Genomic DNA, 26,064 nt, shown 5'->3' on the forward strand with positions numbered 1-26,064 from the left:
GCTCAGTGGGTTAAGCCTCTGCCTTCAGCTCAGGTCATGATCTCAGGGTCCTGGGATCGAGCCCCGCATCGGGCTCTCTGCTCAGCAGGGAGCCTGCTTCCCCCTCTCTCTCTGCCTACTTGTGATCTCTCTCTCTCCCCTCCAAATAAATAAATAAATAAATAAATAAAATCTTATAAATAAATAAATATTCATTAAAAGGAATTAAGAAAGGGGCGCCTGGGTGGCTCAGTGGGTTAAGCCGCTGCCTTCGGCTCAGGTCATGATCTCAGGGTCCTGGGATCGAGTCCCACATCGGGCTCTCTGCTCAGCAGGGAGCCTGCTTCCTCCTCTCTCTCTGCCTGCCTCTCTGCCTACTTGTGATCTCCCTCTGTCAAATAAATAAATAAAATATTAAAAAAAAAAAAAGGAATTAAGAAAGAATATATGAAAGTCACTATAACATAAACTTAAAATCTACAAACTAATAACACCTTTTGTAGGACATTTGAAAGAAGCCATATTTTTAGTTGGTGTTAGGATATTATTGTTAGCATTTTATTCATTCGAACAGTGACAAAAATACTAAAAGCTACTTTCATTAAGCATTTGAAATATACCAGACACTGTGCTCTCTTACTGATTTAATCATTATAACAAACTCTATAAGACAGATATTAAAATAGCCATTGCATTGATGGAATAATTAAAATTTAACAGAGGTTAAGGAATTTGTCCAAACTCAAAGTTGCAAGGCTGGCGTGGCTGCCAAGCCTGCCTGATTCCACTCGCTGCTGCGTTTGGTGGATTCTGCAGTGGAACAAAATCTCTAAGGCACTGGTAGCCACCACAATGTCCAAGCTTGGGCATGACAGTAGCCAAAGCAGGCAGGAGAATCAGAAAGGAATATTCCTTTTTTTCTTTTTATTTGAGAGAAAGAGTGTGTGTGTGTGTGTGTGTGAGAGAGAGAGAGAGAGATCATGAGCAGGGAACAGAGAGAGAGGCAGAAGCAGACTCCCCACTGAGCAGGGAGCCCAATTAAGTACTTAATCCCAAAACCCCGAGACTGTGACCTGAGCCAAAGGCAGACGCTTAACTGACTGAGCCACTCAGGCACCCCTGAGGACACAGATTTTAAGCATAGAAAATGCCAGAGCCTCTACTCATAAACCGTTAGAACTAAGTAGGTTTAACAGTGTGCTGGAAACAAGATTAGTGCAATTCAATAACATTGCATTCACCAATAATAATCTGGTAATAATAAGGAAATAATAAGAAATATTTCATTGACATGAGTAGCAAAAATATTCATGAGATACCTAAGCATGAATCCAACAAAGGAGTTGAGACATAAATTATGAAAGTTGTGAAAGCTTATTGGAAAACATAAAAGATCTAATAAATGGAAAAACTTATCATGTTTACTAAGGGAATACTCACTATCATAAAGACATAAACTCTCTCCCAAGAGAATCTATAAATTTAAGGATTTCAGCTGGAATCTCAACCAATCTTTGTTTCAGTGTGTGGAAATGCTTCAAGTGGTATACTTAGTCTTGTATTTCCATGCCACCCACATACAAGCAGACCTGTTGCAATTTCACAACGTACACTGGTACAGCAAACATCTCTGTGCCTTCTAAAAGAGGTATGAGCACAACTGAACTGCTACCTATGAGAGGATGAGAATAGCCACAGAAGCCCAGTGCTTTGAGCAGTCTTGGACAAGGTAATGAGTTGTCTGGGCAATGGCACAGGGAGGAATCCTTTTCAACATTTCCATCAGTTAGCTAAAGTAGGAGGTGCTAAGCAGTTGATTCTAAATCTGACAAGGGAAAAGTTGTGAAAATCGAAATCTACCTAAGGAAAATTTCATAAAAAGAAACCACCTTTTAGGAATGGGGAAGATAAGATGCTGAGTGTAGTTCCCAGGGAAGGAGCCAGGAGGGGCCTCTGCCACTGCTCAGGGGGCACGGCCTCTAGAATGGCTCACTGCAAAACCAATGCTGAATGCATGTCCACTTTTTGCCTCTTTTCATAAAAGCCAAAATCCTCTTGGGTATTCACTTGGTTGGCGAAAACAGATACCAATGTAGATCTTTTGTAAAAGCGGGATGGTGTCCTATGGACTCTGAAAAGCAGGGGATACCTGTAGCAGCAGAATGGGAGTGGGACAGCTGGTGTTGGACCACCACCAGTGGATGGTGACAGAATTAGACTCGTGATGTGCCATTAGAACCTCTCAGGACACAAACCCAGAAACAGGTGAGCTAAACCTCATCACTCTTTGGACCTGTTAGGTCACTGAATGCTGTAAGATAGTTCAGGACTTGGAATAAAACAAGTCTTCTCCTCGGGCGCCTGGGTGGCTCAGTGGGTTAAGCTGCTGCCTTCGGCTCAGGTCATGATCTCAGGGTCCTGGGATCGAGCCCTGCATTGGGCTCTCTGCTCAGCAGGGAGCCTGCTTCCTCCTCTCTCTCTCTGCCTGCCTCTCTGCCTACTTGAGATCTCTGTCTGTCAAATAAATAAATAAAATCTAAAAAAAAAAAAAAAAAAAAACAAGTCTTCTCTTTCCTTGTCTTTTTTCTCTCCAAACCACTAAGTGCCACTGACCTTCCATGATGCTTAGGAAATGCCTTCCTTCTGCCAGAGGTGAATGGCAGCTTGTGTAGATGGGCATTCAGGCACTTCTGCAGTCTTACTTCTCACCACCTCCTTAAATCAAGGGGATCTGAAGCTGCAAGCAGAGTGGCTGTTTCGTGGTTTCCCTTGATACCCAAACATACTCATGGACTCTTAGGGGAACGCAAAGTAGAGGAGCCACAGGATTATTTCATCTCTCATTTTCTATTCGAAAAACAGATCCAGAGAGGAAGGAGACTTGCTAGTTAGTGCCCAGGGACAAGACAAGAACCAAATTTCTTCCCTTTGTTTATTTCCACGTAGTAGAAGAATAGAATAGAATAGAATAGAATAGAATAGAATAGAAGGGGTTGCTATTAATAATCACACTGGGACAAAAGGTGTAAACCAGGTCTGGCCCTCACATATGGAGACATATGGGCACCATATCACGTAGTGGAAATAAACAAAGTCAGCCCACTACTAAGTTGGCCTACCACACAGCCCAACAGAAAGAACAACTATGTAAAACAAATTGTTAGGATTTTAAAACCAAGCTAAGGAAAAAATAAATAAATAAACAGCTAAATAAATATTTTCATTTCACATCAACTCAAAAGAAAATTTGGAAGCGAGGGGGGAGGAGTCAAGATGGCGGAGAAGTAGCAGGCTGAGACTACTTCAGCTAGCAGGAGATCAGCTAGATAGCTTATCTAAAGATTGCAAACACCTGCAAATCCATCGGCAGATCGAAGAGAAGAAGAACAGCAATTCTAGAAACAGAAAAACAACCACTTTCTGAAAGTTTATCTAATATATATATTTTTTCTTTTTTATACTTTTCTTTATTCGTTTTCTTTTTTTAATTCTTTTCTTTTTTTTTTCTTTCTTTCTTTTTGAACCTCTTTTTATCCCCTTTCACCCCCCTCACGATTTGGGATCTCTTCTGATTTGGTTAAAGCATATTTTCCTGGGGTTGTTGCCACCCTTTTAGTATTTTACTTCCTCCTTCATATACTCTTATCTGGACAAAATGACAAGGCGGGAAAATTCACCACAAAAAAAAAAAAAAAGAACAAGAGGCAGTACCGAAGGCTAGGGACCTAATCAATACAGACATTGGTAATATGTCAGATCTAGAGTTCAGAATGACAATTCTCAAGGTTCTAGCCGGGCTCGAAAAAGGCATGGAAGATATTAGAGAAACCCTCTCGGGAGATATAAAAGCCCTTTCTGGAGAAATAAAAGAACTAAAATCTAACCAAGCTGAAATCAAAAAAGCTATTAATGAGGTGCAATCAAAAGTGGAGGCTCTCACTGCTAGGATAAGTGAGGCAGAAGAAAGAATTAGCGATATAGAAGACCAAATGACAGAGAATAAAGAAGCTGAGCAAAAGAGGGACAAACAGCTAATGGACCACGAGGGGAGACTTCGAGAGATAAGTGACACCATAAGATGAAACAGCATTAGAATAATTGGGATTCCAGAAGAAGAAGAAAGAGAGAGGGGAGCAGAAGGTATACTGGAGAGAATTATTGAGGAGAATTTCCCCAATATGACAAAGGGAACAAGCATCAAAATTCAGGAGGTTCAGAGAACGCCCCTCAAAATCAATAAGAATAGGCCCACACCCCGTCACCTAATAGTAAAATTTACAAGTCTCAGTGACAAAGAGAAAATCCTGAAAGCAGCCCGGGAAAAGAAGTCTGTAACATACAATGGTAAAAATATTAGATTGGCAGCTGACTTATCCACAGAGACCTGGCAGGCCAGAAAGAGCTGGCATGATATTTTCAGAGCACTAAACAAGAAAAACATGCAGCCAAGAATACTATATCCAGCTAGGCTATCATTGAAAATAGAAGGAGAGATTAAGAGCTTCCAGGACAAACAAAAATTGAAAGAATTTGCAAACACCAAACCAGCTCTACAGGAAATCTTGAAAGAGGCCCTCTAAGCAAAGAGAGAGCCTACAAGTGGTTGATCAGAAAGGAACAGAGACAATATACAGTAACAGTCACCTTACAGGCAATACAATGGCACTAAATTCATATCTCTCAATAGTTACCCTGAATGTTAATGCACTAAATGCCCCAATCAAAAGACACAGGGTATCAGAATGGATAAAAAAACAAAACCCATCTATATGTTGCCTCCAAGAAACTCATTTTAAGCCCGAAGACACCTCCCGATTTAAAGTGAGGGGGTGGAAAAGAATTTACCATGCTAATGGACATCAGAAGAAAGCAGGAGTGGCAATCCTTAGATCAATTAGATTTTAAGCCAAAGACTATAATAAGAGATGAGGAAGGACACTATATCATACTCAAAGGGTCTGTCCAACAAGAAGATTTAACAATTTTAAATATCTATGCCCCAACGTGGGAGCAGCCAACTATATAAACCAATTAATAACAAAATCAAAGAAACACATCAACAATAATACAATAATAGCAGGCGACTTTAACACTCCCCTCACTGAAATGGATAGATCATCCAAGCAAAAGATCAACAAGGAAATAAAGGCCTTAAATAACACACTGGACCAGTTGGACATCACAGATATACTCAGAACATTTCATCCAAAGCAACAGAATACACATTCTTCTCTAGTGCACATGGAACATTCTCCAGAATAGATCACGTCCTCGGTCCTCAATCAGGACTCAACTGGTATCAAAAGATTAGGATCATTCCCTGCATATTTTCAGACCACAATGCTCTGAAGCTAGAACTCAACCACAAGAGGAAGTTTGGAAAGAACCCAAATACATGGAGACTAAACAGCATCCTTCTAAAGAATGAATGGGTCAACCGGGAAATTAAAGAAGAATTGAAAAAAATCATGGAAACAAATGATAATGAAAATACAACGGTTCAAAATCTGTGGGACACAACAAAGGCAGTCCTGAGAGGAAAATATATAGCGATACAAGCCTTTCTCAAGAAACAAGAAAGGTCTCAGGTACACTACCTAACCCTACACCTAAAGGAGCTGGAGAAAGAACAAGAAAGAAACCCAAAGCCCAGAAGGAGAAGAGAAATCATAAAGATCAGAGCAGAAATCAATGAAAGAGAAACCAAAAAAACAATAGAACAAATCAATGAAACTAGGAGCTGGTTCTTTGAAAGAATTAATAAAATTGATAAACCCCTGGCCCAACTTATCAAAAATAAAAGAGAAAGGACCCAAATAAATAAAATCATGAATGAAAGAGGAGGGATCACAACTAACACCAAAGAAATACAAACTATTATAAGAACATACTATGAGCAACTCTACACCAACAAATTTGACAATCTGGAAGAAATGGATGCATTCCTAGAAACATATAAACTACCACAACTGAACCAGGAAGAAATAGAAAGCCTGAACAGACCCATAACCAGTAAGGAGATTGAAAGAGTCATTAAAAATCTCCAAACAACGGGCGCCTGGGTGGCTCAGTAGGTTAAGCCGCTGCCTTCGGCTCAGGTCATTATCTCAGGATCCTGGGATCGAGTCCCGCATCAGGCTCTCTGCTCAGCAGGGAGCCTGCTTCCTCCTCTCTCTGCCTGCCTCTCTGCCTACTTGTGATCTCTCTCTGTCAAATAAATAAATAAAATCTTTAAAAAAAAAAAATTCTCCAAACAAACAAAAGCCCAGGGCCAGACGGCTTCCCGGGGGAATTCTACCAAACATTTAAAGAAGAACTAATTCCTATTCTCCTGAAACTGTTCCAAAAAATAGAAATGGAAGGAAAACTTCCAAACCCATTTTATGAGGCCAGCATCACCTTGATCCCAAAACCAGACAAGGAACCCATCAAAAAAGAGAGCTATAGACCAATATCCTTGATGAACACAGATGCAAAAATTCTCACCAAAATACTAGCCAATAGGATTCAACAGTACATTAAAAGGATTATTCACCACGACCAAGTGGGATTTATTCCAGGGCTGCAAGGTTGGTTCAACATCCGCAAATCAGTCAATAGGATACAACACATCAATAAAAGAAAGAACCAGAACCATATGATACTCTCAATAGATGCTGAAAAAGCATTTGACAAAGTACAGCATCCCTTTCTGATCAAAACTCTTCAAAGTGTAGGGATAGAGGGCACATACCTCAATATCATCAAAGCCATCTATGAAAAACCCACCACAAATATCATTCTCAATGGAGAAAAACTGAAAGCTTTTCCGCTAAGGTCAGGAACATGGCAGGGATGTCCATTATCACCACTGCTATTCAACATAGTACTAGAAGTCTTAGCCTCAGCAATCAGACAACAAAAGGAAATTAAAAGCATCCAAATCGGCAAAGAAGAAGTCAAATTATCACTCTTCGCAGATGATATGATACTATATGTGGAAAACCCAAAAGACTCCATTCCAAAACTGCTAGAACTTGCACAGGAATTCAGTAAAGTGTCAGAATATAAAAATCAATGCACAGAAATCAGTTGCATTTCTCTACACCAACAACAAGACAGAAGAAAGAGAAATTAAGGAGTCAATCCCATTTACAATTGCACCCCAAACCATAAGATACCTAGGAATAAACCTAACCAAAGAGGCTAAGAATCTATACTCAGAAAACTATAAAGTACTCATGAAAGAAATTGAGGAAGACACAAAGAAATGGAAAAATGTTCCATGCTCCTGGATTGGAAGAATAAATATTGTGAAAATGTCTATGCTACCTAAAGCAATCTACACATTTAATGCAATTCCTATCAAAGTACCATCCATCTTTTTCAAAGAAATGGAACAAATAATTCTAAAATTTATATGGAACCAGAAAAGACCTCGAATAGCCAAAGGAATATTGAAAAAGAAAGCCAAAGTGGATGGCATCACAATTCCGGACTTCAAGCTCGATTACAAAGCTGTCATCATCAAGACAGCATGGTACTGGCACAAAAACAGACACATAGATCAATGGAACAGAATAGAGAGCCCAGAAATAGACCGTCAACTCTTCGACAAAGCAGGAAAGAATGTCCAGTGGAAAAAAGACAGCCTCTTCAATAAATGGTGTTGGGAAAATTGGACAGCCACATGCAGAAAAATGAAATTGGACCATTTCCTTACACCACACACAAAAATAGACTCAAAATGGATGAAGGACCTCAATGTGAGAAAGGAATCCATCAAAATCCTTGAGGAGAACACAGGCAGCAACCTCTTCGACCTCAGCCGCAGCAATATCTTCCTAGGAACATCACCAAAGGCAAGGGAAGCAAGGGCAAAAAATAACTATTGGGATTTCATCAAGATCAAAAGCTTTTGCACAGCAAAGGAAACAGTTAAGAAAATCAAAAGACAACTGACAGAATGGGAGATGGTATTTGCAAACAACATATCAGATAAAGGACTAGTGTCCAAAATCTATAAAGAACTTAGCAAACTCAACACCCAAAGAACAAATAATCCAATCAAGAAATGGGCAGAGGACATGAACAGACATTTCTGCAAAGAAGACATCCAGATGGCCAACAGACACATGAAAAAGTGCTCCATACCACTCGGCATCAGAGAAATACAAATCAAAACCACAATGAGATATCACCTCACACCAGTCAGCATGGCTAAAATCAACAAGTCAGGAAATGACAGATGCTGGCGAGGATGCGGAGAAAGGGGAACCCTCCTACACTGTTGATGGGAATGCAAGCTGGTGCAACCACTCTGGAAAACAGCATGGAGGTTCCTAAAAATGTTGAAAATAGAACTGCCCTATGACCCAGCAATTGCACTACTGGGTATTTACCCTAAAGATACAAAGGTAGTGATCCGAAGGGGCATGTGCACCCGAATGTTTATAGCAACAATGTCCACAATAGCCAAACTATGGAAAGAACCTAGATGTCCATCAACAGATGAATGGATCAAGAAGATGTGGTATATATACACAATGGAATACTACGCAACCATCAAAAGAAAGGAAATCTTGCAATTTGCGACAACATGGATGGAACTAGAGCATATCATGCTTAGCGAAATAAGTCAAGCGAAGAAAGACAACTATCATATGATCTCCCTGATATGAGGAAGTGGTGATGCAACATGGGGGCTTAAGTGGGTAGGAGAAGAATAAATGAAACAAGATGGGATTGGGAGGGAGACAAACCATAAGTGACTCTTAATCTCACAAAACAAACTGAGGGTTGCTGGGGGGAGAGGGGTTGGGAGAAGGGGGTGGGGTTATGGACATTGGGGAGGGTATGTGCTTTGGTGAGTGCTGTGAAGGGTGTGAACCTGGCAATTCACAGACCTGTATCCCTGGGGATAAAAATAAATGTTTATAAAAAATAAAAAATTAAAAAAAAAAGAAAGAAAAATTGGAAGCTACAAATACAGTCTCTTGATTAAGGACTTTGTTACTAAACAGCTCAAGGTCATACTCAACTACATGCTCCGTAAGATAATAATCTAGAAACTAATGTTTCTTCACACATGCAAAATTTCTGATAAATTTTGTGATGGAAGAAAAGTATATTTGACTTAATATATAAATGGCTTTTTATTTTGTGTCATAAGTCTTCAAAATACTTTAGACCAAATCAATATCTCAGTATTATATCCCATATTACAAAGTGTTCACTCCAACAAAGGCAGCATTAAAACCTACTTGTTGTTAGTCTTTTTTCTCTTTAAGATGTTATTTATTTTACAGATAGAGAGAGCCAGTCAGCATAAGTGGGGGGAGGAGCAGAGGGAAAGGGACAAGCAGACTCCACCCTGAGCATGGAGCCCAACACAGGGTTCAATCTCACGGCCCTGAGACAACAACCTGAGCCGAAATCAAGAGCTGGGCGCTCAACCAACTGAGCCACCCAAGAGCCCCTGGTGTTAGTCTTTTCAAAGCAAACCCTAGCACAGAAACTTTTCCATCTTTCCAACTGCACCCAATCCATTTACTTTTCATGCCATGGTGTCACATCTCCCCCTGTCCTTCCTCTCCACCCAAGCAGCTCACCTCATTTGCTGATTCACTCATTTCTCTTTCCCAGAAAACCTACACATCGGCTGCCTGTACCACACAGGCACTCACCACATGTAATCTGGCTTCTTATTTATCTTATGGTTACAGTTTATCACTTTTATTAATAATTGCTATTTAACAAGAGCCTACAGTAAATCACACGTGCTCAATAAGTAGAGTGAACATAGAATTTGTCATTCAAACCAGGATGCTTTTGAGAATAGAAGGGGCTGCTATTAATAATCACACTGGGGGCGCCTGGGTGGCTCAGTGGGTTAAGCCACTGCCTTTGGCTCAGGTCATGATCTCAGGGTCCTGGGATCGAGTCCCGCATCGGGCTCTCTGCTCAGCGGGGAGCCTGCTTCTCTCTCTCTCTCTCTCTGCCTGCCTCTCTGTCTGTTTGTGATCTCTGTCTGTAAAATCAACAAATAAAATCTTTAAAAAAAAATAAATAATCACACTGGGACAAAAGGTGTAAACCAGGGCTGGCCCTCACATATGGGGACATACGGGCACCCTACCAGTAAGTGACAATGTGGCAAACATTACAGGATGACTCACTCAACATCTTTACTAAGTCTTTCTTCCCTTCCTTGTCTCCTTCTGCTATAGAAGCTGGAAAACCTACTTTCTCTTTCTCTCCCACAGCTAGTGCTGGCCAGGAACCACAGTTCTGAAGAATGAGACTTTGTTAAGGGATTTCTGATAACTTGTGTTTCCTGATAAAACAAGGCATGACACTTTTAAAGGTTATTATACAACAGTGCTAAGTAAGGAGACTCTTGGCTTACACCAGGTAACTAACACAGCTCCTTTCTCTTTCCTCCTGTGTGGACATTGTGTCAAGGTGTAGAGGTCACCTAAAGACAGTGAAGGGATAAATGTGAGAGCAGGAGGAAGAATGGCAGAGCAGAGAGTCTCCTTACTTAGCATTGCTATGCGGTAACCTCTGAAAGAGCGATGTCCTGTTTTCTATAAATATTAACCAATGTAACCGTGTTAGAGCTTGGGCAAATCTTTGTTACTGTCCTTGGTGGATAGTGATCACCAGACCACACAGAGCGGCTTCATGTGAATGAGTCTACATGGAGTGATTCTTAAGGGAGCCTGAGTTTAGGCTAGACAGAAGTACTCCTCTGTACCTTCTAAATTACCTACGAATGTCTCTAGCCAAAGCTGGCCACCCAGCCCACTTTCTTCTGAATGTCGTCTCTGCTTCCTGGGGAATAGCAATTCTCTGGCATGTGCAACTTGATGGAACACAAACCAGCTTAACACGAATTTGCCGCAGTGCACCACTGAATGCTCTTAGGAGGCATGAATCTTCACTGGGGCCGCTCAAGGCTTAATTCCCAAACCCTGAAAGTGGCCTGTGTGAGTAAAGCAGGCAGGTGACTCTCATGGACCGTGGAAGAGCCAAACTGGCAGGTCTCCCAGGAGGACATCAATGCAGGCCAGCCTTCGGAAGGGGTCCACACACAGAAGCTTTCTCACTGGCTTAGCAGCCTCACCTAATCTCTGAGGTGGCAAGGGTAGACCAAAATATCAGACCTACATTTCTTTTGGCCTTTGCTGTGCAGTACAGAGACTCACACCTCCCATCTAGGATCCCCACTGAGTCATCCCTCACTACTTCTGTTCTGGTTCTTGGCCCTGTCACCTCCACAGTCCTCTGTCATCTTCCCACATGCGTATTCCTTCATTCTGCTGTGTCCACACTTCAGGTGACTTTTCCAGAATGTTTTTATGCATTGGAAAAGGTAATATCTGGGCACCTGGGTGCTCAGTGGGTTGAGCCTCTGTCTTCGGCTCAGGTCACGATCCCAGGGTCCTGGGATGGACACCCTCCCACCCCATCTCACAGCATCTCCCATCTTGCATCTGTGGCTCTCTGCTCAGCGGGGAGCCTGCTTCCCCCTCCCTCTGCCTGCCTCTCTGCCTACTTGTAATCTCTGTCTGTCAAATAAATAAATAAAATTCTTTAAAAAGGAATCTATCTTAGTTGCAGGGGGGCTTCTCAAATTCAGGATGTCAGGACCTCTCTTTACATCTATCTGTCCCAAGCCCCGAAAGTCCAGAAGAAGGTTGGCTTCCCAGACAATTAGTATTACTGAGAACATAATTTGTAATTCTCCGTCTCAGGATCAATACAGAAAACAAATATGCCATATAGAAGAATATTGACTATCCAACATCCAAAAGCTCAAAACATAAACTGGAAAGAACAACAGATAAAATTGTATGTACAATATCTCATTTTTTTTTTTTTTGGTTTTGTTTTTAACTACCAAAAAAAACCCCCAAACTCTGAAATGTTAACAATGGTAATCTCTCTGGGATTAAAGATAGGATTAGAAATAGAATTATAGATAATTATTTCTTTCATTTTAACATTTGTTTTTGTATTTTTATAATAATACTAGCAACAATGACATTTACTGTGTGCCAGACACCATTCTAAGAGCTTTACCTGAACCAACTCATTTAATTCTTACAATAATCCTAGAAAGTAGATGCTATTATTATGCCAAAGAAAAGTGAGACACAGAGATCAAATTACGTGCCCAAGGTTACATACATAGTAAGTGAGTCACAAAGCCAGAATTCAAATGCGGCAAGCTATTTCCAGAATGAAGATTTAACCACCTGCAAAAATAAACTATTGGGACTACATCAGAATAAAAACTAAAAGGTAACGTACTGAATGGGAAAAGATATTTACAAATGAGGGGCCCAAGAAAGGGTTAGTATTCAAAATATATAAAGAACTTATACAACTCAACACCCAGGTAACGAATAATCCAATTTATAAATGGGCAGGAGACATGAACAGACATTTCTCCAAAGAAGATATCCAGATGGCCAACAGACACAGGAAGAGATGCTCATCATCACTCATCATCAGGGAAATGCAAGTCAAAACTACAGTGAGGTATCACCTCATACCTGTCAGAATGGCTAAAATCAACAACAGAAGAAACAACAAGTGTTGGAGAGGATGTGGAGAAAAATGCACTGTTGGTGGGAATGCAAACTGGTGCAGCCACTCTGGAAAACAGTATAGACGTTCCTCAGAAAGTTAAAAATAGAGCTACCCTATGATCAGGAATCACACTATTGGATATTAACCGCCCAAACACACACACACAAACACTAATTCAGAGGGATACATGCACCTCTATGTTTATGGCAGCATTATGTACAATAGCCAAATTCCAGAAGCAGCCCAAGTATCCCTCAGTAGATGAACGGATAGAGAATAAATACTATATCATACACAATGGAATATTCCTCATCCATAAAAAAAGACTGAAATATTGCTCTTTGCAAGAAGTGGATGGAGCTAGACAGGATAATGCTAAGTGAAAGAAGTCAGAGAAAGACAAATATCATGTGATTTCACTCATATGTGGAATTTAAGAAACAAAACAAACAAAGGGAAAGAAGAGAGAGAGAGTCAAACCAAGAAACAGACTCTTAACTATAGAGAACAAATGGTTGGTTACCAGAAGGGAGTGGGTGGGGGGGATGGGTGAAACAGGTGATGGGGATTAAGGAGGGCACTTACAGTAATGAGCACCGGGTGTTGTATGAAGTGTTGAATCACTATATTGTACACCTGAAACCGATATAACACTGTATGCTAACTATAAAACACTTTTTAAAAAGTAAATAAGACTTGGGGTCCCTGGGTGGCTCAGTCATTTAAAGTGTCTGACTCTTGGTTTTGGCTCAGGTCATGATCTCAGGGTCATGGGATCCAGCCCCCTGTGAGACTCGGGGTGGGGGGGCTTAAAAGGGAGTCTCCTCATCCCTCTCCCTCTGCTCCTTCCCTGCCCCCCAACACGCCCGTCCCCCAGCTCAGGCGGGCTCTCCTGTGTGTGTGTGTGTGTGTGTGTGTGTGTGTGTGTGTGTGTGTCAAATAAATAAATAAATAAACACAATTTTTTAAAAACATTCTTTAAAAAAAGTAAATAAGACTTAACCACTATTTCTGCTATCTCTAAAATATGTACTGTTTTATAATACATAGTTCATAATAAAAAAAGTATAATCTTCCCTTTTTTTAAAGACTTTCTTTACTTCTTTGACAGAGAGAGCGAGCACAATTAGGGGGAGCAGCAGAGGGAGAGAGGTAAGCAGTCTTCCCACTGAGCAGCGCTCTATGCAGGCAGGGCTCCACCCCAGGACCCCGGGACCTCGGGACCTCAACCCAAGCCGAAGGCAGATGCTCAACCAACTGAGCCACCCTGGTGCACCTAATCTTTCTTTATAATAAAGAAAAAAGGTTTTAAAAAAGAAAAGGAATATAAGACAAGATAGTCAAGGAGAGAGAGGGTGAAAGAATGAGTGTTTAAAAGGGAGTCAAGAGAGGGGCTCCTGGGTGGCCTGGTTGGTTCAGTGTCTGACTCGATCTCAGCTCAGGCCTTGATCTCCTGGTGGGAGTTCAAGCCCCACGTTAAGCTCCATGCGCAGCATGGAGTCAGGAGAAATGACCCTACACTTAGTATCTCTGAATTTGTTACCTCACCTGCAAAACAAGGGGCTGAACAAGACTACATTCTAGAGAAATAATTACCTTGCGCATTACCAAAAACTGTCCCGGAAGATGCCTCATCATTTTAGACGTGGCCATCGCATCATTGATTAGTCTACAGCAAATTTGTTGTCTTTGTGTTTTAATTTATATTTCAAAACCCGCATGTCCCATAAAGCAAATGCGCAGGATATAAAAACTATTGGTAGGGCTAAGGGAATGACCCTGCATGAATGAAAGCACTGATCATTTTTAAAAGACAGAAAGTGGTAAGAAAACAAATGGAAATGGTAGGAAATGGAATGCAAAATGGCCTGGCAGCTTGCGTGATTCCAAAGAGCAGCAACCAAGTCATTCAAAAAAGGCCTTGTCCCCGGCAGCTCGGCTTTTTACCCTCCCACTAGACTTACCCCCTGACTTTTCCTACCCAGTCCCTTGTGTTAAATCTAAATTCCTCAACCAGTGGATGCTAATCTGTGAGAGCAATTCCTCCCTCCTCTAAGAGCCATCCTTGATCAACTATTTCTGACACTAGCTCAACTTTGGCTGTTCTGGCTAAAGTCCTACGAAATACTTAGCCCTGCTGTCCTGAGCCAGACGCTCCTAAGGGCTTTCCCATTCCTGCCATTTTCAAATAAAAGGTGATGCCAATGGTGACCTGGTTGATTTCTTTCCACCAACTATGTTGCAAAAATAACATAGAAAGGGAAGTTGGAAAGGGTGGAGTGAGAGAGCTATATCCACCCCATAATAAGATAAAGCATGTAGATTCTGTCTAAAACTGATCAATCAAGACCAGCTACATATGCAAATTATTTAGAAATAGGGAGATAAGTGATTAAACAGCCAAGAGCCAGAGCAGCCAAACAGATGACCCCGGTATCCAAAGAGGGGGAACGATGATTTGGTTAGAATCTTAAATGAATCTTAAATAGAATCCTAAAATGCTCTAATTCATAAAATTAGATGAATGCATTATTTGATAAATATTAATGCAATTTTTGAAAGTCAAAACTTGTAATTTACAGTAAAAAATTACAATTACATAATCAAGTTGTGTCTACAAACTAACCCAACTAAATGACCCCAACAAATGGAGATGTAGGTTTTCTTGGTGACTTAAGGACTGGGAAGACAGTATGGTGACGGTATGGAGACAGGAAAACTGCTTCATCTCCTGGCCTGCGTGCGACAGGAGGCCATGGGCCAGCGGGCAGCCAGATCTATGGCTCAGGCCTGCCTTGGGTTCTTTGACATAAGTCAGAGAAGTTTGCTAACGGGGATACCTGGGTTTTCTGGAAAAGCATCAAGTTCTCTGTTCTCCTTGGAAGATGAAGAATTCTTTTTAGTTTCCTGCTCTCTTGGTTTCCTGTGTCTGTTTGTTTCTGTGCAAATCTCTTTGCACCTTTTTCTCCTTGACTCCCTTTCCCTTAATCTGTGTGTTTTCTGCTCACTGAGGACTCCCTTTCCCCTACAGTTTTATTTTTCTCTCTACTCTTGAATTCTTCTCACCATTCCTACTCTGTCTCTCTTCCCATCCTAATTTTCCTCTGTCTTCTCTGACTTGTATTTTTGTCTCTCGGTTTTCCATGTGGTTAGCTAAAACGACTTGAATCTTTTGAATGCAACTTGCTCATCTGTAACACTGGTTAATATTCCTGAGTATCCTGTATAATACTGGCTGAGTTATTCATCTTTGAAGTTCTTGGGAGAAAGTAATTTTAGAAGCTGCAATCTATTTAATCAAATTGTAGGCTATTACCTTCATAAGTAATTTGAATATTTTCTTCTCTTGAAACATATAACTTCAATTCTAGAAAACTTTTTCTAGAATGACAATAGGAAATGACAACAATAGAATGAGACTAATTTTATAAACAACTGGTCCTCTCAACAACTGAAAGAAATCAGCCAATGAATTAAGGCTTTTTAGTCCTTAGTGAAATATTGTAATAAGATTCAAAAAATGAAATTGGATTTCACATTATATTTTAATTTTTAAATTTCTCAAAATGAAACTATATATTTGACTGAAAACATTAACCTACTAGGAAGAAATATTTTTTTCTTTTAAAATTCTAAATCTAGAGGCTTTCAAATTTTCCAGTCATGTTCCATCAATGTACAAAATTGATTTTATAGGATACATTGCTCAGGAATTGTGGATGTATAAAGAATTATAGTTCTTAAAAGACACGAGCATTTGCTAATGAAACTATCTGAATGATGCCACTGCTGTCCCCAGATGAACCTTCTTAACTAAACCTAAGGCTTAAACCAAGAGCATAGAGATCTCTATGGCCTATTGTAGTTATGACCAGGAAATTTAGATTTCATACAAACCTGCCTTTATTTTAAATGCAGTTTAGTTACTAGAATAAAGCACACAAATATCAATCCACTAAACTAAATATCCAATCCACATTTTTTTCCTAACACAGAAGGAGGCCTCTCTGAAGGATGTTCCAGGCTTACCACTGAACAGTGGTCAAGCCAAAAATAAACCCAGGAGGCAAATTCAACAGCACACAGAACAGGAGTCCATGGAGAACAGGACTTAGCTTTTCCTCCATTCACCTCCTTCTGGGATCCCCACCCACATTCCCCCATCTCCTAATTAGAGAGCTAATTAGGACTCCAGATTTAAATGCTAAATGGGGAAGGAGATCTGGTGCCAGGCCAGGATTCCGTTAACATCAAACACTCTCCTCCTTCACCCTTCTCCCCTCAGCCCTGCGAGCTGTGGCAAGGGAGCTGGCCCAGCAGGGCTGATTGGCTGGAGGGCAGTGTTTACACTTAGTTGTCTTGAGAGGGAAGATCTGTCTGTCAAATGGCAAAGTCTGAAAAGATAAAACTTAAAAACAACATGCCTAGGCTTTTAGTACTTTAATGAAAAGAAACAAGTATCTTATAAGCTCAATTATTATTACCATGGTGACATGGTGGGGGGGGGGGGGCGGTGTACGTGAGGAGATCTCAAGAACAGTTCCTGGTTCCAGCCAGGCAGCGTCTCAACGGTGCGGGGCGACTTCTTCGGTTACCATGGCAACCAAAATTAGAAGTGCTTTTGCAACACTAACAGAAACCATCTTTTTAAGTGCTTCTGTGAATCACATTGAATACTGATGATGCAAGTTTGAGTGATACATATTTTTCAAACATTAACACGCGCGCGCGCACACACACACACACACACACACCATATTGGCATAAACAAATATTCTTTTTAGATTCCCCCTTGAAATCTTGACTTAACTTGGAATAGATTTTTCGGTCTGTTTTTGTTTCCCTTTTGGATTCCCGCGGTCTCAAGTGCAAACGCAATTTGTTTAATTTCCAAACTTGTCTGAATTGCACGGGTAAGAGCTCAGAATGTGGCTCATTTGCTCCCATTTTGAAACGGGATGAGGAATGGGGTGGGGGAGGGTGGGTCTAACAGAGAGTCCTCTTGTCTACCTAACTGTGGAGGACGAACACGGGGGGAGGGTGGGGTAGGGGAGGAGGAGGAGAGGCAAGGAGGGGAAGGAAGAGGGAGGGAGGGAAGGGAAGAAGAAAGTGCGGACCGCTGAATCTTTGCTGCCCGAAGAGCACCTTTATCTCCACCTGCCCAGATGTTGTGTCCGGCACACAAAAGCTGGCCAGAAGTGACATTTTAAAGACCCCGTTGCCATCCGTTCCTGGTCATCCCGGAGTTCCTAATACTCCTGAAGGGACATCCGGGAAGAGGCGACGAGGTTCTTCCTTACTTGTGCCGTCTTCAAAAGAAGCACGATTCTTTAGGGAGCATCGTGCTGCGGGGCGGGCCACAGCCCTTCGCTGTCACTGCCCTCACTGCGAGCCCCCAGCGCTCGGTACGAGCTGTCCACACCTGGGCTCGCGCCCTAGGGCTCGGGCTCCCGCGCCAGGTGTGCGCCGGGCAAGGCGCGAAGCCATTCTCCCGGGCTCAGGTGCGGGCGCGCACACCGACGGGGGCCCGCACGGCGCCGGGACTGGGGGACACACGCGCGCCCACACCCGGGGCGCCCCCCGCCGCGCAGGCACCCGCCCGCACGCGCCGGAGCACCCGCGCCTCCCGCTGCAACGCCCTCTGCTCCCGCGCGCCGACTGCCCGACCGAGAGGGGCCGTCCCCCGGAGCGCCCACCCTTCTCCTGACCCCAGCTCGCCCCCCGCCCCGCCGGCAGTCGTGTCTCCGTTCCCCTCTCGGCTCGCGGGGGGCACGGGCGCCGTTCGCAGCCCCCACCCCCCGCCGCGGGTCGGCAACCCGGCGGAGGAGAGGCGGGCGGGGCGGGGGTGCCGCCTGCGAGCCCCGCGGCCCTCGCTTACCTTCGTGGCGAGCCCGGCTGACGGGCCCGGCGGCGCGGGGCCGGGAGCTGCCGGCGGTTGGCGCTGGAGCGCGCGCCGCGCGGTGGGTGCGTGGGTGGCGGGCGCCGCGGCCGCGCGGGAGGCTCCCGGAGCTGTCAGGGGCGGCCGCCCTGACCGACAGCGGCCCCAGCAAACCCCGCTCGCGGGCTCCGGCCCGGGCTCTGCGGCGGGGACAGAGGCGCCCCGCAGCGTTTCCCGGAGGACCAATCGCGAGTCGAGGGCTGGCCCGGGGGAGGGGGCCGGGGGGCTGGTCAGGCGCCGGGACGCGGGCCCGGACCTCGTAGGCCGGTTTCTATGGCAGCCAGGAAGGAGGGGCTGGAGGGAGGGGGTGCGCGGCGCGGGGACACCCACCGCAGACACTGGAGGAGAGGGGTTTGGCCCTCTCGCAGAGAGAGTCCCTCCTACTGCACGGATGGGAAGCGGCGACACAGCCAAAATAGGGTTGGCACAGTCCTCGTCAACTCACGCTTCCTACCGAGCCGCTGGAGCCTCTAGATCAAAGGTTTCCGCGTCCTTGGGAGACCGCGACCCAGTAATCTCCCCAACAGAACGGGGTTTTCAGCAAACCACCGCGACAGCTCTTTCGGGTGAGTCTGGCAGGGTTTAGTCTCTGCAGGAAGAAGTGCTAATGCCACCCTCTACCTGCGTCCCTCGCAGACACTAGGTCCGGTCCCATTGGTACCACTTAGGCAGTGAGTCCCTAATCTCCCGCCTACTCCCCGACTATAACATTCCGGCTCATGATAGGTGGCAGATATTTTTGGCAGGGTTTACAAACAGGGAAGCCAAGTCACTGAACTGAGTGTTGAGCAGGGAATGCGATTCACAGAATAGTAAAGGCATAGAGATTATTTACTGAAGTTAAAGTACTTCATTTTACAGAGGAGGAAAGTGAGGTCAGAGAAGACAGTTAACAAGGGTCACAGAGCTCCATTAATGCAAAGCCAAGAGCAGCACCCCAAGTCACAGCTCAGTGAGCACTCTTCCCACCTCCTTGCGCTCCCATATTCTGTATTCCTGATTGCCAGGGTAATATTTACAAAAGCAAAAGTGCTAAGGAGACAAATAACTTTAGTTTAAAAATCTACGTATGGTAGAAATTAGGGGAGCCAAAGATTCCTTTTTTTATTTGCCAGGCCCTATTACAAATACTTTCACAAGAGTAACTGATTAAATCCGCAGAACAACCTTGTAAGTTAGGTATTCTTGTTACCGTCCCTGTTTTGACCCACGAGGAAAGTGAGACCCAGAATTGTTACTTGACTGCTGAAGATCACACAGCCGTCCAGGGCTGATGCTGCTCTTCCTGACTCTGCTGCCTCTTGATGAAGGGGGCCAGGAACAGGAACAGCAAGAAACAAAACCTTGGACAGCTCCAGGGACTGGTTATTGAGATTGCCAAGGAACCAAAACAACTTGGAATGATTGCTTCCTTGGTTGATGAGAGTGGTTATCTCCTTGTGTAGGATAGAAGTTCTCTGAGAGAAAGGTTTGTCTTTAAAGGGAGACCCTTTCCAAAAAAGACAGAAGGTTTTTTTTTTTTTTCTTTTAAGAGCAATCTTTAAAATAGTACATGCCATCAGTTGGTTTTGTTTTTTGGTTTTTTTTTTAAGATTTTGTTTTTAGGTAATCTCTACACCCAAAGTGGGGCTCGAACCCACAACCCTGAGATCAAGCATACTGAGCCAGCCAGGTGCCCCTTGTTTTCCTTCTAAAGCAATAAAATACAGGGTAAGACTTTACATGTTTAAAAAATATAAAATGCTCCTTGAACCCTATAACATGGCTGTACATAGGATAGGAGTTCATAAGGAAACTGCCTAAAAGTAAAGAGCCTCAAACTCACAATGTAACATAGACCCTCTCCTGTAGACCCTCTCATCATGCCCCCATAGAGCACTATAGATGCTAGATTCTAATGGCTTGTAAGGTGACTGAAGACTTCCGGCTATCCCAGAAAAGGAAAACTTCATCATCAGAGACCACTTTCAAAGTCCATTGGCCAGATTCCATTCCAGGAGCCTCCTGTATCCCTATTTCTCTGGCAGCCATTCTGCTAGGGCCAGTTCCCTTGCAAATCAGGACTTTTCCTTCATGCTTTCCCTTCCCTTGGAAGTCCTCGGATCCATACACACACACACACACACACACACACACACGCTTTCACTTAATATGTTAAGTGAAGTATATTTATATATTATAGAATATATATTTATATATAATATATAAATAATTATATATAAATAATATAAATAAATATAAACATTATATTATATATAAATATATATATATGTTTAGGACTGACTTCTCATTCAATTTCTTCCTCTTGAAAAAAGTGTCATTTTTCTTCTAGAATGGCCATTCAATAAGTTGATTACAATGTAGCAGTAGATAGAAGTATATAGAAGTTAAAATTCTTGTTTGGAATAGTATAGAGTATTTTCAACATATTAAGTGAAAGCAAATTTACAAAGCAGAATGATACAAATTCGTGATATGTTTGAATAGAAGGAAATAGACTAGATATTAGTAATGTTTTTTGTTATCTGGTGGGATCACAGGTAATTTAAATGATCTTCTTAATAGTTTCCAGCACTTTTTTTCTTTTTTCTACAATGGACATATGTGCCAGAATTCTATTTTCGGAAGAATTGAGGAAACAGTCCGACCTAGTCAATGTAGGTCGTCTCAGTTTTCTAACCCCTGCTCCATTGTGTTGGCAGAAAATAAGTCAAATACAGTCTTAGGAACAGTCCTGCATGGTTCTAACACAGGAGGTAGTGGTTCTATGCTTGGAGAAACACTGGCAATGGCTGAGAGTTTAAACTCTTGAGACATAAAGTTACACCTCGCCTCCTAACTCTGCCACTGATTAGCTGTATGAATTCTTTTGGTTTCAATCATTGTCTAACCTCGGGTTCTTCATTTGTGCACTGGGAATTGTGAGAATTAATGAGATAAAGTTTCTGGCAAACGGTTAAATTAGGCTGCCTTAAACTAGAGTCCATGGGGTTGGGGGTCGTTAGTAGGAGTGAAAATGTGTTAAAGAACACTTTCTCTGCAATCTAAGTAGTTGGGACTGCAAACAGGTCAGTACTTCTTCTAGTAAGTGCTTAATAATAATAGTTATTATTACTATCTCATGTTCTGAAAGATTGTTCCACGTTAGGTTCTACTCTAGGGCATATAGGGGCATTTTACTTTTCTTCTGGACATTGTTACTGGTACACTGTGTCCCTATGGGATGTGAACCTGGACTAGGGTTTTCCGACCCCTACTTTTCCTTCCTCTTTTCCTACCATAGGGATATCTGGCAAATCTTGGAAGAGGAGGTGGGGCAAAAGTTTTCTAAGCTGCACAGTGGTGTAAGGTTGGATCTACAACTCAAAAGGCATATCTTTTTCCAAAAGAATTTGTCTTCTTCTTTTTTTAAAATAATTTATTATTTGCCAGAGAGAGAGAGTACACACAAGCAGGCAGGGAGGCAGGCAGAGAAGCAGGCTTCCTGCCAAGCAAGGAGCCCGATGTGGGGCTCGATCCCAGGACCCCGGGATCATGACCTGAGCCGAAGGCAGAGGCTTAACCAACTGAGCCACCCAGGCATCCCAAGAACCTATCTTCTTTATCCTGCTAGGTTTCCCTGTGCTTCCTAAGTCTGATCACTCATGTCTTTCAACAACTTAGAAAAATTCTCTATGACCCCTATCTCGTGTTTTACCTTTCTTTTAGAAATTCCAATTGGATATTTTTTATGGGTTATGTATGTCTCATTCTAGCTCATGTCTTTTCTCATGTTTTCCAGATTTTTACCTTTGGTTTAACTTCTTTTGTATTCTGGTAATTTGTCCAAATCGACCTTATATTGAACTAATTCTCTTGAGCTGTAATTAATGAACTATTTAAACTGAACACTGATCTTTATAAACCTTGACAGTGCAAATATAACGAATTCAGGAGGAGGAAATATGAGAATGCCAAGTTCATCCTTTCACAGCAAAGGGTCAATTGACAAGTTTAAAACTGTATCACAGGGACACCTGGGTGGCTCAGTTGGTTGGACGACTGCTTTCGGCTCAGGTCATGATCCCGGAGTTCCGGGATCGAGTCCCGCATCGGGCTCCCACCTCCACGGGGAGTCTCCTTCTCCCTCTGACCTTCTCCTCGCTCATGCTCTCTCCTCTGCCTCTTTCTCAAATAAATAAATAAATAATCTTTAAAAAAAAAATAAAAATAAATAAATAAAATAAAACTGTATCACAATTAGTATTTGTTAACATATTTGTCCTTTGCTTTATAAGAATCTTTTGAGAATATTTCTTGCAGTAAAGAGAGATTTGTCTGTGCCTTACTATTTTATTCTGCTTATTTGTTAAATTCAAGCAAAATTAAACTGAAAGAATTAAAACTATCATGGCAATGCTGTTTTTAAAAGTACCTCCCACATCTCTCGCCCTCCTCCTCTTCTGCCGCCTTCTTCTTCTCGCCATTCTCTTCCTTCTTTCGTGTGTGTGTGTGTGTGTGTGTGTGTGTGTGTGTGTGTAGCTAGATATTTATATATTTATGTAATGTTGACAATAGTTATTTCTGGTTAATCGATCTTAGATTTTTTTTTAACTTTCTTATTTCCTAAAATATGTGAATCTTTTACTTGAGTAGGTGTGATTTAACATCAATAACCAAAATGAAGAAGAAAGAGGTTGCAGGGGCACCTGGGTGGCTCAGTGGGTTAACCCTCTGCCTTCGGCTCAGCTCATGATCTCAGGGTCCTGGGATCTAGTCCTGCATCGGGCTCTCTGCTCAGCGGGGAACCTCCTTTCCCCCTCTCTCTGCCTACCTCTGCCTACTTGTGATCTCTCTCTCTCTGTCAAATAAATAAATAACATCTTAAAAAAAAAAAAAAAAAGAGGTTGCAAATTTCAGTAGCCAACGGGCCACTAGCTCTCTGTCGGCCAGTCAGCTTAAATTCTATTGCTATTCTTCATACTTTCAATTCACTTCAGATCTTCCCGTCTCATCATTTACTCTAATGTTCAATATTGAACTTTCTTCCTGAAGATAAAATACAACAGTGAAGAGAGAAAAAAACAAATTGTGATCTTGAGAAATTTTCATTATAAAATCTGAGTCCCTGAGATCCTCACTATAGTAACAACTGTACTCCAAACTCTTCTTGACTGTGTAGCCAGCCACGTATAGCAATTAGTGTAATATGTTCTCATAATTGGCACTTGGGTATTATTTACAATTGGGCGATGAAGAACAGCTTAAGAACCGTGGGCCCACTGATACTTAAGCAAAAATTATCTCTTATGAAAATTTATAAAAATAAAACGTGACACATTACCTTTGTTTGAATCTTTAGTTTTTAATGGGCGCCATTTTAATGGGACTAGTGTTCTGAACCCATAATATTCCTTCCACAGAATTTCACAGCTGTATCTAATAGATAACTATCGTTTCACAGGACAGTTTCTGTCCTAATCTAGGTGGTCTACCAGACCACAAAACCACAGTTAGTCTCTTAAGTGAATTCATATATTGGGATTTACTTTTCAGCAGATAACTAACATTTTGTGTCTGAAGTATGTTTGGGTTACTCAGAAGAAGCATAACTATTCCTAGTCAATCATTCTGATTTGGGTTTTTTTTTAAAGATTTTATTTATTTGAGAGAGAGAGCGAGCACAAGCAGCAGGAGCAGCAGCAGAGGGAGGGGGAGAAGCAGGCACCCTGTTGAGCCGGGAGCCCAATGTGGGGCTCATTCCCAGGATTCCAGGATCATAACCTGAGCCACCCAGGCAACCCTGATTTTTTTGGTGTTTAATTTATTACTATTCTCTAACATTTGTCTTTGTAGCATTTTCATTTTAGAAACAGGAACAATTGTTTACTGAGAATAAACAGAATGTTCTTGCTTGAAATTAAAAAACCTAAGACAGCTGCCTTAGCCCGGTCCTTTACTTGAATGATAAACATGAACAATAAGCAACAAGATATTTTTAGAGTAGCACCTGGCTACACTATAAAAAAGAGACCATCAGAAAGGTCCACTCCACCCGCAGCTCGTCTGTGCTTCCCTGAAGTGATCCATGCCTGTTGTTCCCTAATTGACCCTGGTTCCAGGACTAAGGGTGTTAGTATTAGCTGGGAACCGTTAGACATGCAATTTTGGGGACCCTAATCCAGACCAGTTGAATCAGCAACTCAGAGTGTGGGGGTCTAGCAGTGTGCGTTTTAACAAAGTCCTGATGCACACCAAGTTGGAGAACCTTTGTCAAGCCCATGTGCCTCAGGGCAAGGCGATAGCAAGCAGACATCAAAAGACAATTTGCGGCATGTATCTTGCCAGCTTTTCTGATCTCCTGTTCCCTGCACCCCCAACCCCATATTCCAAAAAGAAAATAGATGTCTCAGCTTTTGCTCTGTGCAATCCAATGTCATCAGCCACAAAGAGATCTCATACAAAAGTTAACTATTTCAGTGATCAAGATTGTCGTCTGTGGAGTCAAGTTCCCTGGTTTCAAATACTGGCTCCATTCTTTACCAGCGGTTTCTCATCTCCGCCATCCCTTACTTTCCCCATTTATATTTACCTCAGGAGGTCATTGAGATGATTAAAATGTTAAATGTTCAGCATATGATAAGCAGTTCATAAATGATGCTATTATGTCATGACATTTTTCTATCCTAGGCCATATTTTGGTACAATGCCCATCAAAGTGGCCATTGCTTCAGGTGAATAATTATGTGATATTAGGTTTTAGGAAAGGTAAGAAGAAAAAAATATTGAATTCACAGCCTGCCTTCCTATTTACCATGTCGACAGCATTAATGAAGTAACGTTTATACAACGCAGAGTAATCTTAAGATATCCCCATAAGCTCAGGGTACATTTGTAATGACAGCCTCTGTTTACCATTTTGAAGCACTACACTTCTAGGCCTCCAAATATAAGGGATCCTATTAATTGGAGGTGGTGGTGAGGGTTTAAGTTTTAATTCCTGCTGCTTCTCATTTAACTCTTTTATAACAAACTGTGTAAGAGCTATAGCACAGCTCAGCACATTGTATCTGAAAAACAACTGAGCTTGTTTCCCCCTCTCCTAATGTAACTAACCTTATGAATGAGAAGCTATTAAAAGTTTTGTCCAACAGAATCAAGCTCAACTTTTAAGGTCAGGCATTTCCTTAAAATTTTGCATGGCATTGTTATAAAACATTATTTCCAGGTGAACATGTTAATGACCATCTGATTATGGATTTTAAAAAACCCATGTTAATTTAAGATGGACTTAAATTAAAACGGACTTGATTTCCTGGTAGACTTTATATACTTTTAGGACTGTCAGAACTGTTGGCTTATTCCAGTTATAAAGTGGGTAAATAGTCTAGACCTTCAAAGACTCTTCCAGTATTGAAATCTTTAATTTCAAGTTAAATGTAACAGAAACAAGAAAAATTTTATTTCCACTAAAATATTCCCATTTTAATAGTGTATGAGGATGGCAGTCTTTGTGTTTTTTAAAATATTTTGATTGCCAGAGAAAGCTCGAGCATGCACAAGCAGGCAGAGTGGCAGAGGGAGAGGAA

General features: G+C 42.1%; 1 protein-coding gene across 5 annotated transcripts in view; it reads right to left on the reverse strand.

Annotated features, from left to right (window-relative positions):
* The window catches only part of NIM1K (NIM1 serine/threonine protein kinase), a 69,567-nt gene extending 50,484 nt beyond the window's left edge, over window positions 1-19,083 (reverse strand). For 4 of the 5 annotated variants that reach the window (XR_014309897.1, XR_014309898.1, XM_082724188.1 and 1 more), the window contains exon 1: window positions 18,437-19,082. The gene's annotated coding sequence lies outside the window, so the exon portion shown is untranslated. Of the gene's footprint in view, window positions 1-18,436 lie in introns of all 5 variants that reach the window. The other variant, XM_082724187.1, reaches the window with a different exon arrangement.
* Between the last annotated feature and the right edge of the window lie 6,981 nt (window positions 19,084-26,064).

Source organism: Mustela nivalis (genome assembly GCF_964662115.1).
Source record: "Mustela nivalis genome assembly, chromosome: 3".
Lineage (NCBI taxonomy): Eukaryota > Metazoa > Chordata > Mammalia > Carnivora > Mustelidae > Mustela > Mustela nivalis.